Raw genomic sequence first — 13,369 nt, 5'->3', positions numbered from 1 at the left:
TGATGGATTTCAGGGCTCAGTAGCTGGGGCCCTCAGTCAATTACACTCCTTGGAGTTGCGGGTTTTCAAAATGTGCTATTATGGCAGTCACAGTTTTGAGTGATTTAAACAGTCTTCCCATTTTGGGCGTATTTTATTAATATTTTATATTTAACCTGCATTACTGTAACATTTGGTAGAAGAGGTAAAATAAAGAATTTAAAATATTTCCTTTTGCTTGGGTAACCTGAACTCTTAGACTTGCCCAAATCTCACAGTAATTCCAAGCTTTGACTTTGCTTGAGTATTTCAGTACAGTTATGTTATTACTTCACCTGGATCTTTCCATGAAAAGTTTTATTTTTCTGCTTCAACTTTAATTTCTATTTAGAAAACTGATTTGATTAAAGAGTGAAAGTTTAAGTGTTTGTAACAGGATTCAATTAAAATAGGTCATTCTTGGGGCTCTGAAAATGGTAACTGGCCTTGAGCAAATTGGAAGAAAAGTTGTAAAATTCAGTTGGATGCGTCACAACATTTAACATCTTTAAGGAGGACGTTTTGCCTAATAGATTCAATTTAGAAATATTTAGTGTAGGTCATCAGCTTAAGCACCTAAAAAAAATGTGTTTGTGTTTTTCTCCCTTTAGTTATAGCTAGACTCAGGACACCTGGACTCTATTAAATAAACAATTTGTGATGGGACCTTGAAGAAAGTCAATTAGTTTCTGTGACTTTACCGGTAGGTTAAAAAGGAGATTGTAATATTGGTGAATAATGTGCTTAGAGATGTTTGCGTAAAAGATGCTTTGTCATTGTAAAGTATTATTGAATATTTATGGTCTACCAGACTGAGCCAAATGGCCCAGAGGAGAAAGCAGTCAGATTTATGTAAACCTTGTTCAGTGTCCCAGATACTCCAGGATGGGTGCTCTATATATGAATGAATAAATAAATGGTATAAACATTATTTTAAATTTTGAAAGTACATCAGTAGTATCTGGGGTGTTAGTCAGTGTGCCTGACCTTTGACATTGAATGAAATGTCTTCCTCCAGGTAACTATTTCAATTTCATAAATATTTTTAAAGCCAGAGGAATTGATGCAAGTAACGTTTTCTCAGAATTTTGTGTCTGCAAATAAAGGTAAATTAAATCTTTACCTAAAACCTACAAGCAATGATTGTCTCTCACCCACAGGGTTGCCCTGAGAATTCACAGACTGAAATTGCATATCTTATACTTCTTTTCTTTCCTTTCTTTTAAAAAGGGTTTGACTCACTGTCTGCACAGTATTGTCACTTTATTGTGATAAATCTGAGCCTTAAAGAAAAAAAAAAATTAGCCATAAACCCTGCCCAAGGACTTAATGGATCTTACTGAGCCACGCAATGCAGATGTATTGGGACATAAATAGGTAATAGGAGATAAGAGGCACAGAAGCAATTTATTTGGATTGGGTCACTGCTTAATCCAAATGGGTTCAGCACAAGAATTCATGAAACGTGGCAGTGGGCCAAGAGGAACTTGCTGTGACATTTCAGACTCCCCTACCTCTTTTAATTAACCATTTCCAGTATAACAAAACTTAGATTACGTAAAGATTCAGTAAGACCCGTCAGTACCAAGCGTTGACCTGTCTGTGGGGGATGGATGGTTCTGCTCGCCTAAGGCAACGGACTATGACTCAATTTTACCTCAAGTGGGCTTTTAATTTCTATGATACATTGATTCTGAACCGCAGTTTTCTAAAAGACAAAAACCACACAGAGTTACCTTATGACACAGCCTGTCATTAAATGCACTTGGAAATATTACATGGATCTAAATATACGTTTGCAAGTTTAATGAGATATTTGAAGACATAAAAATCACATAGAAAGAGCTTGCTATCATGGGAATGACGGGAATAATAGCAATAGCAATAATAACGTGCCTTTTTAAAACAAATACTGTTTTGCCACCATGCCAGACGTTTAACACGTTTCCTATATAATCTTTCCCTTTTAAAAAATAAGGATGGAGTACAGCCCCAGCGGGCTTGGCCCCGGGCCGGGAGACCAGAGACCCGAGACCCGGCTTGAGCCAGGAACAAGCCATGCTGGTAGGAAAGAAGTCCGCAACTCCTCAGGCAGCTGGACCCCATCTTGAGAGGATACACCTGTGACCTGAGGCTTCCTGCCAAAACTACTAGCCAAGACCGGGGTCTGGAGGAGGAAGTGGTTCTGGAGCTGCTGGGGCTGTGGACGTTCCTCAGCAAGGCTCGGCTTTGCCCCCTTAACTCCTTGACCTTGCTGAGGAAGAAGAGATGACCAGTTCCCAGGAACCTGTTACGTTCAAGGATGTGGCCGTGGACTTCACCAAGGAGGAGTGGGGGTGGCTGGACCCCGCACAAAGGGCCCTGTACAAAGAGGTGATGCTGGAGATCTATGGCAACCTGGTCTTAGTGGGAAAGAAACTTTATGACTGTGCCGAGTGTGGCAAGAGCTTCAGTCAGAGCACAGACCTTCACATCCACCAGAGTCCACACGAGAAAGAAACCTTTTGTGTACGATACATGCGGCAAAGGCTTCAGTTATAACACGAATCTTTGCGTGCATCAGAGGGTCCACAGAGGAGAGAAACCTTTTAAGTGCGAGGAGTGTGGCAAGGGCTTCCATCAGAGCCCCAACCTTCGCCTCCACTGGAGAGTCCACACTGGAGCAAAACCGTACAAATGTGAGGAGTGTTGTGAGAGCTTCAGACAGAACGTAGACCTCCAAGAGCATCAGAGAGTCCACACAAGAGAAACCATTTCAATGTGAAACCCTTAAAGTACAAGCTTCCATGCTCATCAGAAAGTCCACACAGGAGAGAAACCTGTAGGTGTGAGGAGTGTGGGAAGGATTTCGATCACAGTGAATCTTCACGTTCTCCAGAGAATGAAACTGCAAACGTGATGGGTGTGTGATAAGGGTTTCTTCAGTTAGAGCTTAGATCTTCGAGTTTATCTAAGAATTAATACAGGAGAAAACCCATTTATATGTGCTAAGTGTAGTAAGGGCTTTGGAAAGAGCACTAACCTTGAGTTCCATAAGTCCCCACAGGAGAGCAATGTTACAAATGTGCAAGTGTGGTAAAGGGTTTCTTTAGAACACAGAGCTTCTCTGCAGAGCGTCTGTGCAGGGGAGAAACCATTGCTTTCAGTGTCTGTGGTTGGGGCTTCCGTCACAGCACAAACCTTCATGCACATCACAGTCCATGCGCGGTAGAGACCCTGTGCGTGTGAGAAGCGAGTCAGGCCTTCACATCCATCTGACTCCACGTGGGAGAAAACCATGCAGGTGTAGGTGTGTGCATATCTCCCCCTTCCCCGGAGAGCCTGTTTCTACCATGATTCTGGCAGCTCCAAGAGAGGGCAGCTGCGTGTGCTTTGCTCGCCATTGTGTCCCCAGCTCCTGGCACAGTGCCTGGCAGGAGTAGCCACCTAGTAAATATTTGTTGAATGAGAATCCATGTGGGAGAGAACCCCTGTTTGTGTGATAGTGGGGTAAGGACTTCAAGGTCAACATGTTGAAGCCTTTTTAGAAAGTGTGTTCGCAGTCAGATCATGGGTTTTGTCATGAGTTAATCCCCGCAGGAGAGAAATCCTGTGAGCCTGATGATTATACTAATGGACTTAGAGATAAATGATGAAATTATTAAATCGGTGTAGTAAATTTAAAAATACATGTCTTCAGCATAAGAATCCACACCCCCAAAACTGTATCAGCTGTGAAAATACTTTAGTCAAAACTCATACATTAAAATGTGTATCTATTTGGGGAAAAAAAATCCTGTGTATACCCTAATGAAGTTTTGTGTCAGGCTCTGGACTGACCACCTCTGCATAAGGTGGACTCCACCAGAATCTGGTAGCAGTAGCTCTTCTTTTGTTTTATATTTCATCTCAGAGAGGTTTATGTTAGACATAACCAATGAGTTATCCAGGGCCAAGGATTAACAAGGTCTTCCTTTTGGGAGAGACGCCCCTTACCTGGCAAAGTGCCCTTCTAGGCTGGAAGCCTCCTGACTGAGTATCTCCCTGCCCATCATATCATCAGGCTGCTGGGAGCTTTGCACCATGGATTGTAGAAATTCCCAGGTGAGGCATCTTCAGGGTAAGTGTCTGTAGAAGAGATAGCTTAATAAAAAGGGGGCTGGGTCAGGGTTTACAGAGGGGAGTTAGAGGAGAGGAAAGCAAGTCTGAAACGGTAGGGAATGGTTAGAAGAAAAAGGAAAAGAACAGTGCCTGGGAGGTAGTTGGGGGGGTTCATGGGGGTAGGAAGCCCCAAGGCTTCTCCTAAGTCTCCAGCAAGTGTCTCGACCTCCAGTACAGGGCTCTCCTTGGAGATCTATGCTAACCAGAGTGTGGTCTGTAGTGGGTAGAGATGGACCCCAGTGGCATCAGGGCCAGTTGGGGCCAGAGGTGGAAGAGCTGCTGTGAGGGGCCTTGGAAGGCAACTCTATGCCCCATCATTTCCCCACGTGGCCCAAGTCAGGCAGGACCATTATCCCTCCAATAGAAGGAAGGATCATATATGCAGGCAATAATAAGCTTGACCCCCTTCAGGAGGCATAAATTAACTAGAGAACAGCCTGGGGGTCTGGCAATGAAAAGGGAAGACCTGGACCAGTGGAGGTTATGAAAAGGTCAGTGACCCAGTGTCATCTCTAAATCTGGGTAGGGAACAGAGAAAGTTGGTCAACATTTCCACTGAGTCCTTCACCTAAGAGCAATGTGTTTTTCTGCATCCCCGCTAAACAGCCAAATATTTGGGGGTTAGAAAGGCTTTGGGGCTCTTTAGGAGGACTGCCAGTTGAGCTGTCCAGGGACCACTGGCCTAAGCTGTGAAAGGGGATTGGTATCCCTGAGGACTGTGATGGCACCCAAATACCACTGAATGAAGGTATTAATAAAATTCTCATAACACTGAGGTTTTATATTAGTTTCTTTTCCTCCTTCCTCTTTCTTTTTCCTCTCTGTCTCTTCCCTTTTATTTTCTTTCTCTGTGTTTTTAGATTTAAAAAATATTTTAAGTACAAAATATTTCAGACATACAGAAAAGTTCAGAAAATGTAACAGCTATTTTCTCAACTGAGATTAAGTAGATGTTAAATTTTTTGCCATAAGAGCTTCAGGGTTTTTTTTTTTGGTATGGAAAAAAAAATGCAACAGATACAACTAAAGCCTCATGCTCTATTCTCTCAACTCTGCTCAGAGGTAACCATTATGCTTTAGTTACTATGTGTTGTTTCTCTGTATGTTTTTGGTTTTTTTATTACCTGTATGTCCATGGTATCTTAAATTTTTACATAGGTAACATCATCTTGTATATTATCTTTTTGCAATTTGCTTGATTCGCCAAACATTACAGTTTTGATATTTTTTTATGCTGATGTTTTAGAACAAAGTCATGGATTTTAACTTCTATCATGTTCTAAGCTATCAGACAGGTATTCTTTTCAATAGATTATTTGTGCCAGTAACACATTTTTGAGTAATATAGCTTTATAGTAACTGTCTTAGCTATTTAAAACCCTTTGTTCTTTCATATAAATTGTAGGATCAGCTTGCTAAAAGTTTTGAAAAAATCTGTTGGATTGGGATTTGGGGAGTTTTGTTTCTTTTTCTCTCATTTCGTTCTTTCCATTGGATTATGTTTTCTTTATTCTCCCTTTATTTTCCTCTACAAGACTAGTATTTGTGTTTTATCTCCTTTTGTTTTATGTTAACTTGCATAACTGTTAAATTAAGCCCCTCCTTAACAAGATAGAACAGAACACTAACTCTACTCCTCCTCTCATGTTACATGTTATTGTTGTATCAATACATGGTTTTAATTTCATCATGTTTTTAACACACCCCAGATTTATCACTATTATTATATGTTGTAAATAGCCAACACAAGTTTGGATTAACTGAGACATTTACCAGTTTCTTACCACTGGTTCTTGCGTTTCCTCCTTCCTTCTGAGTTCCATTTCCTCAGCCTCCCAGAGCAGTTGCAGCTTGTATCATGGTTAAAAGCACCAGCTCTGCAGTCAGCCTCCTGGGTTTGATATCTGGCTCTGTAGATCTCTAGCTATGTGACCCTGGGCAGAGTACTTAATTTCTCTGTGCTTCAATTTCTCCATCTGTAAAAGAGAGATGATAGTATTATTTACTTCATGGGGTTGTTATTAGGATCAAATGAATTAATATTTGTAGAATGATTAAAATAGTGCCAGGCACATATTCAGCCTTATAAAAGTATTTCTTATGTAAATAAAATAAATGAATCCTTCAGTAGTTTTTCAGCCAAAAAAAAAATAAATAAATAAGGACAGAGATTCAAAGAAGTTAAGTTGTCCAGGGTGAACTAGTATGTAGGAGTTCTAGAATTTTTTTTTAATTAGAGACAAAAAAATAAACCCACATTCCTGCTTAGGCAGATTGTAAGGAATTCTTGCCCATTAACTTGTGGGTTTGACATTCTATAGGTGCTAATATCTGGATATGACCCACCTCTCTTCAGGTCTAGCTCTCTAAGTCTACCTACCCCCAGCTCTTCTCTCTTCTCCTGGGAAATGGGAACTAAGAAAGAAAGCCCAGAGTCATGCCTCATTATCTGAAGCATTGTATGATTCATAAATATTCGCTGATATGGTCAAAAAAAGATCCAGCTGACTCTGAAGTTTGTGATTTTTTTACTCATTACAAAATGATGCCAAGAGAGACCTTCAAGATGGTGGAGGAGTAAGACATGGAGATCACCTTCCTCCCCACAAATACATCAGAAATACATCTACATGTGGAACAGGAATGCAAGGATTCTTCAATATCCGCAAATCAATCAATGTGATACACCATTTTAACATATTGAAGGAGTAAAACCATATGATCATCTCAATAGATGCAGAAAAAGCTTTCGACAAAATTCAACACCCATTTATGATAAAAACCCTCCATGGGAGCACATGTATATGTATAGCTGATTCACTTTGTTATAAATCAGAAACTAACACACCATTGTAAAGCAATTATACCCCAATAAAGATGTTTAAAAAAAAAAAAAAAAAAAAAAACCCTCCAGAAAGTAGGCATAGAGGGAGTTTACCTCAACATAATAAAGGCCATATATGACAAACCCACAGCCAACATTGTTCTCAATGGTGAAAAACAGAAACCATTTCCTCTAAGATCAGAAACAAGACAAGGTTGCCACTCTCACCACTATTATTCAACATAGTTTTGGAAGTTTTAGCCATAGCAATCAAAGAACAAGAAATAAAAGGAATCCAAATTGGAAAAGAAGAAGTCAGGCTGTCATTGTTTGTAGATGACGTGATACTATACATAGGATATCCTAAAGATGCTACCAGAAAAGTACTCGAGCTAATCAATGAATTTGGTAAAGTAGTGAGATACAAAATTAATGCACAGAAATCTCTTGCATTCCTATACACTAATGATGAAAAATCTGAAACAGAAATTAAGGAAACAATCCCATTTACCATTGCAACAAAAAGAATAAAATACCAAGAAATAAACCTACCTAAGGAGACAAAAGTCGTGTATGCAGAAAATTATAAGACACTGGTGAAAGAAATTAAAGATGATACAAACAGATGGAGAGATATACCATGTTCTTCGATTGGAAGAATCAACATTGTGAAAATGATTATACTACCCAAAGCAATCTACAGATTCATTGCAATCCCGATCAAACTACCAATGGCGTTTTTCACAGAACTAGAACAAAAAAATTTCATAATTTGTATGGAAGCACAAAAGACCCCAAATAGCCAAAGCAATCTTGAGAATGAAAAACGGAGCTGGAGGAATCAGGCTCCCTGACTTCAGACTATACTAAAAAGCTACAGTAATCAAGACAGTATGTTACTGGCACAAAAACAGAGGTATAGGTCAATGGAGCAGGATAGAAAACCCAGAGATAAACCCACACACATATGGTGCCCTTATTTTTGATAAAGGAGGCAAGAATATACAGTGGAGAAAAGGCAGCCTCTTCAATAAGTGGTGCTGGGAAAACTAGACAGCTACATGTAAAAGGATGAAATTAGAACACTCCCTAACACCATACACAAATATAAACTCAAAATGGATTAAGGACCTAAATGTAAGACCAGACACTATAAAACTCTTAGAGGTAAACATAGGCAGAACACTCTGTGACATAAATCACAGCAAGATCCTTTTTGACCCACGTCCTAGAGAAATGGAAGTAAAAACAAAAGTAAACAAATGGGACCTAATGAGTCTTAAAAGCTTTTGTGCAGCAAAGGAAACCATAAACAAGACGAAAAGCCAACCATCAGATTGGGAGAAAATATTTGCAAATGAAGCAACTGACAAAGAATTAATCTCCAAAATTTACAAGCAGCTCATGCAGCTCAATATCAAAAAAACAAACAGCCCAATCCAAAAATGGGCAGAAGACCTAAATAGACATTTCTCCATAGAAGATATACAGATTGCCAACAAACACAAGAAAGGATGCTCAACATCACTAATCATTAGAGAAATGCAAATCAAAACTACAGTGGGGTATCACCTCACACTGGTCAGAATGGCCATCATCAAAAAATCTACAAACAATAAATGCTGGAGAGGGTGTGGAGAAAAGGGAACCCTCTTGCATTGTTGGTGGGAATGTAAATTATATAGCCACTATGGAGAATAGTATGGAGGTTCTTTAAAAACCTAAATATAGAACTACCATATGATCCAGCCATCCCTCTATTGGGCATATACCCTGAGGAAACTATAATTCAAAAAGAGTCATGTACCACAATGTTCATTGCAGCACTATTTACAATCGCCAGGATGTGGAAGCAACCTAAGTGTTCATCGACAGATGAATGGCTAAAGAAGATGTGGCACATATATAGAATAGAATATTACTCCACCATAAAAAGAAGCGAAACTGAGTTATTTCCAGTGAGGTGGATGGACCTAGAGTCTGTCATACAGAGTGAAGTAAGTCAGAAAGAGAAAAACAAATACCATATGCTAACATATATATATGGAATCTAAAAAAAAAAAAAGCTTCTGAAGAAGCTAGGGCAGGACAGGAATAAAGACGCAGACATAGAGAATGCACTTGAGGACATGTGGAGTGGGAAGGGTGAGCTGGGACAAAGTGAGAGAGTGGCATTGACGTATATACACTACCAAATGTAAAATAGATAGCTAGTGGGAAGCAGCCGCATAGCACAGGGAGATCAGCTCGGTGCTTTGTGACCACCTAGAGGGGTGGGATAGGGAGGGTGGGAGGGAGGGAGATGCAAGAGGGAAGAGATATGGGGATATGTGTATATGTATAGCTGATTCACTTTGTTGTAAAGTAGATACTAACACACCATTGTAAAGGAATTATACTCCAATAAAATTTAAAAAAGAAATATATATTTATATATATGTATAACCGAATCATTTTGCTGTATACCTGAAACTTACACAACGTCATAAATCAACTATATTTCATGAAAAATTAAAAAAAAAAAGATGCCATTAGCCCATTTTCATGAGTGCCAGGTTTAAATAGGTATTTAAAAGCATATATCAAAATGGAATTAATTAAAATAAGACATTTGAATTTAACTGACAGAATTGATTTACTAGGTCTAATTCTCGGAATATATTTAGGGAGCCCATTATTTTGCTTAGTTATGTTGGGCAATGAAAATCTGTAATTTGTGTTTGATAAGAAAATAATGAAAATCAAATGAGTGTTTATAAAATTCTTGGGTTGATTTGTTTTTAGAATTAGGCCAGAATTCCAGGAGTTGGGGTATTTTGCTTATCACATGATGTCGCTGGGAAATAACAGATAAAGGCATGGTGCTCTTTGTAATTTTCATGCATCAGAGGCAGGTAAGAGTTAAAGGGTTTATTTAAGTCTTGCAAAGGGTGTTTCTTCTGGGCAACAGCAGTTGGAATGTAGGGCACTTTTTGCATTTTAAGCACTGTTTGATCCCTTGTCCCATAGTTATGTAATAAGAGAACTTTATTATTATTATTTTTAAAAGGGAAACAGAAAAAAGGCTGCTGGAAAAAAATGCTTGCCTCTAGGGGAAGAGCTTTCATAGTGCATTTTGTCCAGGAGCCATTGCCCCCTGCCCCAAAGTTCTGGAACAGGATGAATGTCCTTGTTACGGTACTGAGAGGCTAGATGATGCTGAAATGCATCTCCAGAAAAGAGAACCAGCCCTGTAGTCATCAAGGAGGGCAGGGAGTCAAGGTGGTTTCCTAAAAGGACTATTTACTTTGAGATCTCTTCTTAGGAGAGAGTGTAGCCTGGAGTCGTAGGTACAAATACTGTTTATCAACAACAACAATGAAACACTGCCTCCCAGCAAGTCAGTTTTAAATGCCTCAACTCCCATAAACATCCAAGAAATTTTCTCAACAACACTGCCAAAGAGGAAGACCCAGGTTTATTATCATCTTCATTTTGCAGATAAGGAAACTGAGGCACAGAAAGGTTGAGTGAATTCTCTAAGGTCACAAAGGTAGCGAGGTGTAGAGATAAATTAACATAAAGAAAATATGAATTGAGAGACCATTGAGCGTAGTCAGAGCACAGTCTTGGATCAGTTACACCAGCTTACAATTTTAGGTTCACTACTTACCAGCTCTGTGATCTTCTTAAACTCAAGGAAACCTCAGATTCTTCATGGCTAAAAGGGGGAGAATCAGAAGGCAGAAAGCATGTGATGGGGTTCAGGACAAGTTCTCGCTCTCCCAAAACATGGCACTTTGGAAACTGAAGGAGTTTGAGAAAGTGGCAGAAACAGGAAGGTCTCTCTGATCCTCAGCCCCTGAAACAGGTCATAAAACATTCATGTGAGAGGTGTTCTCCCTATACCTGGAGGAGAGGCGCATTCTTATCTCAGAAGACAGAGGGACATTGAGAAGAATCTGAATAAGCAGGCCTTGCTAAGTTTCCCCCAAGTTAGCACATACTCCTTGACCTATCATATTCCTCCACAACTGTCTACTCTTCATCAAACCCAGCATAAAAGTACTCAGGTTTAACTATTTTGTCTGGTCTTCATTTCCTTACGAAGTCTCCCATGTCATGTAAAACTTATATCACATAAATTTGCATGCTTTTCTCTTGTTAATCTGTCTTTGTCAGTTTAATTTTCAGGCCCAGCCAGGGACCCTTAGAGGGTCAAGGAAAATGTTTTACCCTACACATGTACAGTGCTTAGCGAAGTGCCTACCCCCTGCTGAGGGCTTAATACATAATAGCTGTTATCATCATCATGATGCTTTTCCCAGTATACCATTCCGTCCTCCCAAATGGGGCTCAGATTAGCATAGTGACAATCAGAGGCTGAAGCCAGCCTAGATGAATGCAATGCTCTGATGGACGAAAAGAAGAGGAGAGGTTTACTTTCAAAGGCGAGAAAAGTGTCTTTCAGTAGATGGAGGAATTCTGTGCATAAATGCCTGAATGCAAAGAGACTTAACTGAAAGGTAAAAGAATAATTGCAGTAGAATAGCAGAAGCAAAAGCAGTTAAGACAAAAAGGACAAGTGTTAAACAGGACTACAGTAAATGAAGAGGGAGTCAGGAGTCTTTGTAGCTGAAGACTTTATGATTATCAGAAAACAAACAACACAAGTACAGCGTTGGATCCCAGAAAGTCAAGTCCCAGAACCAGGATTAAATTTCCTTTCACTACTTATTCCTAGAAGAATTTATCACTTCCCTGAATTATTAAGTCAGTAATTAACTTATAATCATGTTCTGTTATACATTATATTTGTACAGTCCACGACTACAATACTCAGGGCACGCTCATAAAAGTAACTTCTTAATTTTCCCCACTGTACCTTTACATTTACCTAGTGGGGGTAGTTTTTCCCTTCTCTTTAGAAGAAAACACAGGTGGGCTCTGTTTGTCTGGTGGCCTTAAGTCTTATTGTGTACTGGATATATTCTTTTTTAAATTGAAGTACAGTTAATTTACAATGTTGTGTTAGTTTCTGGTGTACAGTGAAGTGATTCAGTTCTACATATATATATATATACATACATTCTTTTTCATATTCTTTTCCATTACAGTTTACTACAAGATATTGAATATAGTTCCCTGTGCTCTACAGCAGGACCTTGTTGCTTATCTATTGTACTGGATATTTTCTATGTGTCCATTGGGATCCACTCTCCACCTTTCCCTGCTCTTGGCCCTGGGAGAAGACCTATATGGATATGGCATTGTCCTTTGGCTTCAGTTTGGACTTGATCATCAGGAAGCATTAGCAGGAGATGGTAGAGTCTGGGTAGGAGGAGGGAGAAGACAAAGTATTTATTCTTCCTGTTCCCCCATCTACTGGGTTGCAGTGGGCTGGCTCTGCTAAAGAACTCCTCTCCTGCCAGGCAGCCCTCAGCAAGCCACTTCTCTCTGCAGGCTTTGGAAGCCCCTTCTGCCCCAGCACCTTCTGTGGTGCTGTTGACTTCCTGCTGCTGCAGGCCCGGAGGTTCTGTGCCACCCTTGTTGCTTTCCTCAGACCCTGCTCACACCATAGTAAAATGTCCCTGTATAAAACTCCTCAATTACCCAGTTTGAGTGCCATCTGTTTCCTGCTGGGACCCCAGCTGATACATATGGCCACTTCAGTTGCAACACATAGTCTCATTTTGGTATTTAGAATAATTAATCTATGAAATAGTTAAAACTCCAAATCGGATTTAAGGTTAAGTTCCTTTCTTAGCTCTGTTGGAGGAGAGGGTGTGTTCATCATCTTTTTTTCCCTGCTTCTCTGATTTCCGATTGTTCATCACAGCTTCTGACCTAGTTAAACCTGGTTGACCTGGTTGAAGGCAAGGTAATGAAAAGGAAAGTTCTTAGGTTGACTTCACAACATCCGATTTTGACAGATATTTCGATGATTCTTTTTCTCATGGACACATCTGTGGCCTCCAGAGACCTCCCCAGTATCTGTGAGTACCGGGCAGTATCTGAGTACCACAAATGCATGTCTCCCCCAGCCCATCACTTTCTCTATTCAGCCTCAGCTCCCATCTGTTGAGGAAAAGTCTGTTCTATAGAAGCATTTAGCTGCATTAAAGATGTTTGTTTTCAGGTTTTTTCCATTTCTTAAGATAATTTTAATAACACATTTTTCCTCAAAAACCATTCTGCTTTATTTTCTGTTTACTCCAAGATTTAGTTAGAATTTTAAGTAAAATCCAAGTGGATAGATTGGCTTATTCTTTGGTTGTTAAAAATCTTCCTCCCTTCCTCCCTTTCTCCTTCCTTCCCTCCCTCCCTTCCTTCCTTCTTTTCTTCTTCAGTTTAATTGTTAGAGAATGTAGCCTGCATGTGTTCTAATATTTGTGAATACTTCAAGCG

The 13,369-nt window shown here is 39.7% G+C and overlaps 1 pseudogene; it reads left to right on the top strand.

The window, feature by feature from the left end:
* Window positions 1–13,369, top strand: part of LOC136123216 (cytosolic beta-glucosidase-like) — a 146,898-nt pseudogene that overhangs the window by 21,467 nt on the left and 112,062 nt on the right.

Source organism: Phocoena phocoena, chromosome 5, assembly GCF_963924675.1.
Source record: "Phocoena phocoena chromosome 5, mPhoPho1.1, whole genome shotgun sequence".
Taxonomy (NCBI): domain Eukaryota; kingdom Metazoa; phylum Chordata; class Mammalia; order Artiodactyla; family Phocoenidae; genus Phocoena; species Phocoena phocoena.
This window is presented reverse-complemented; position numbering and strand designations above follow the sequence as displayed.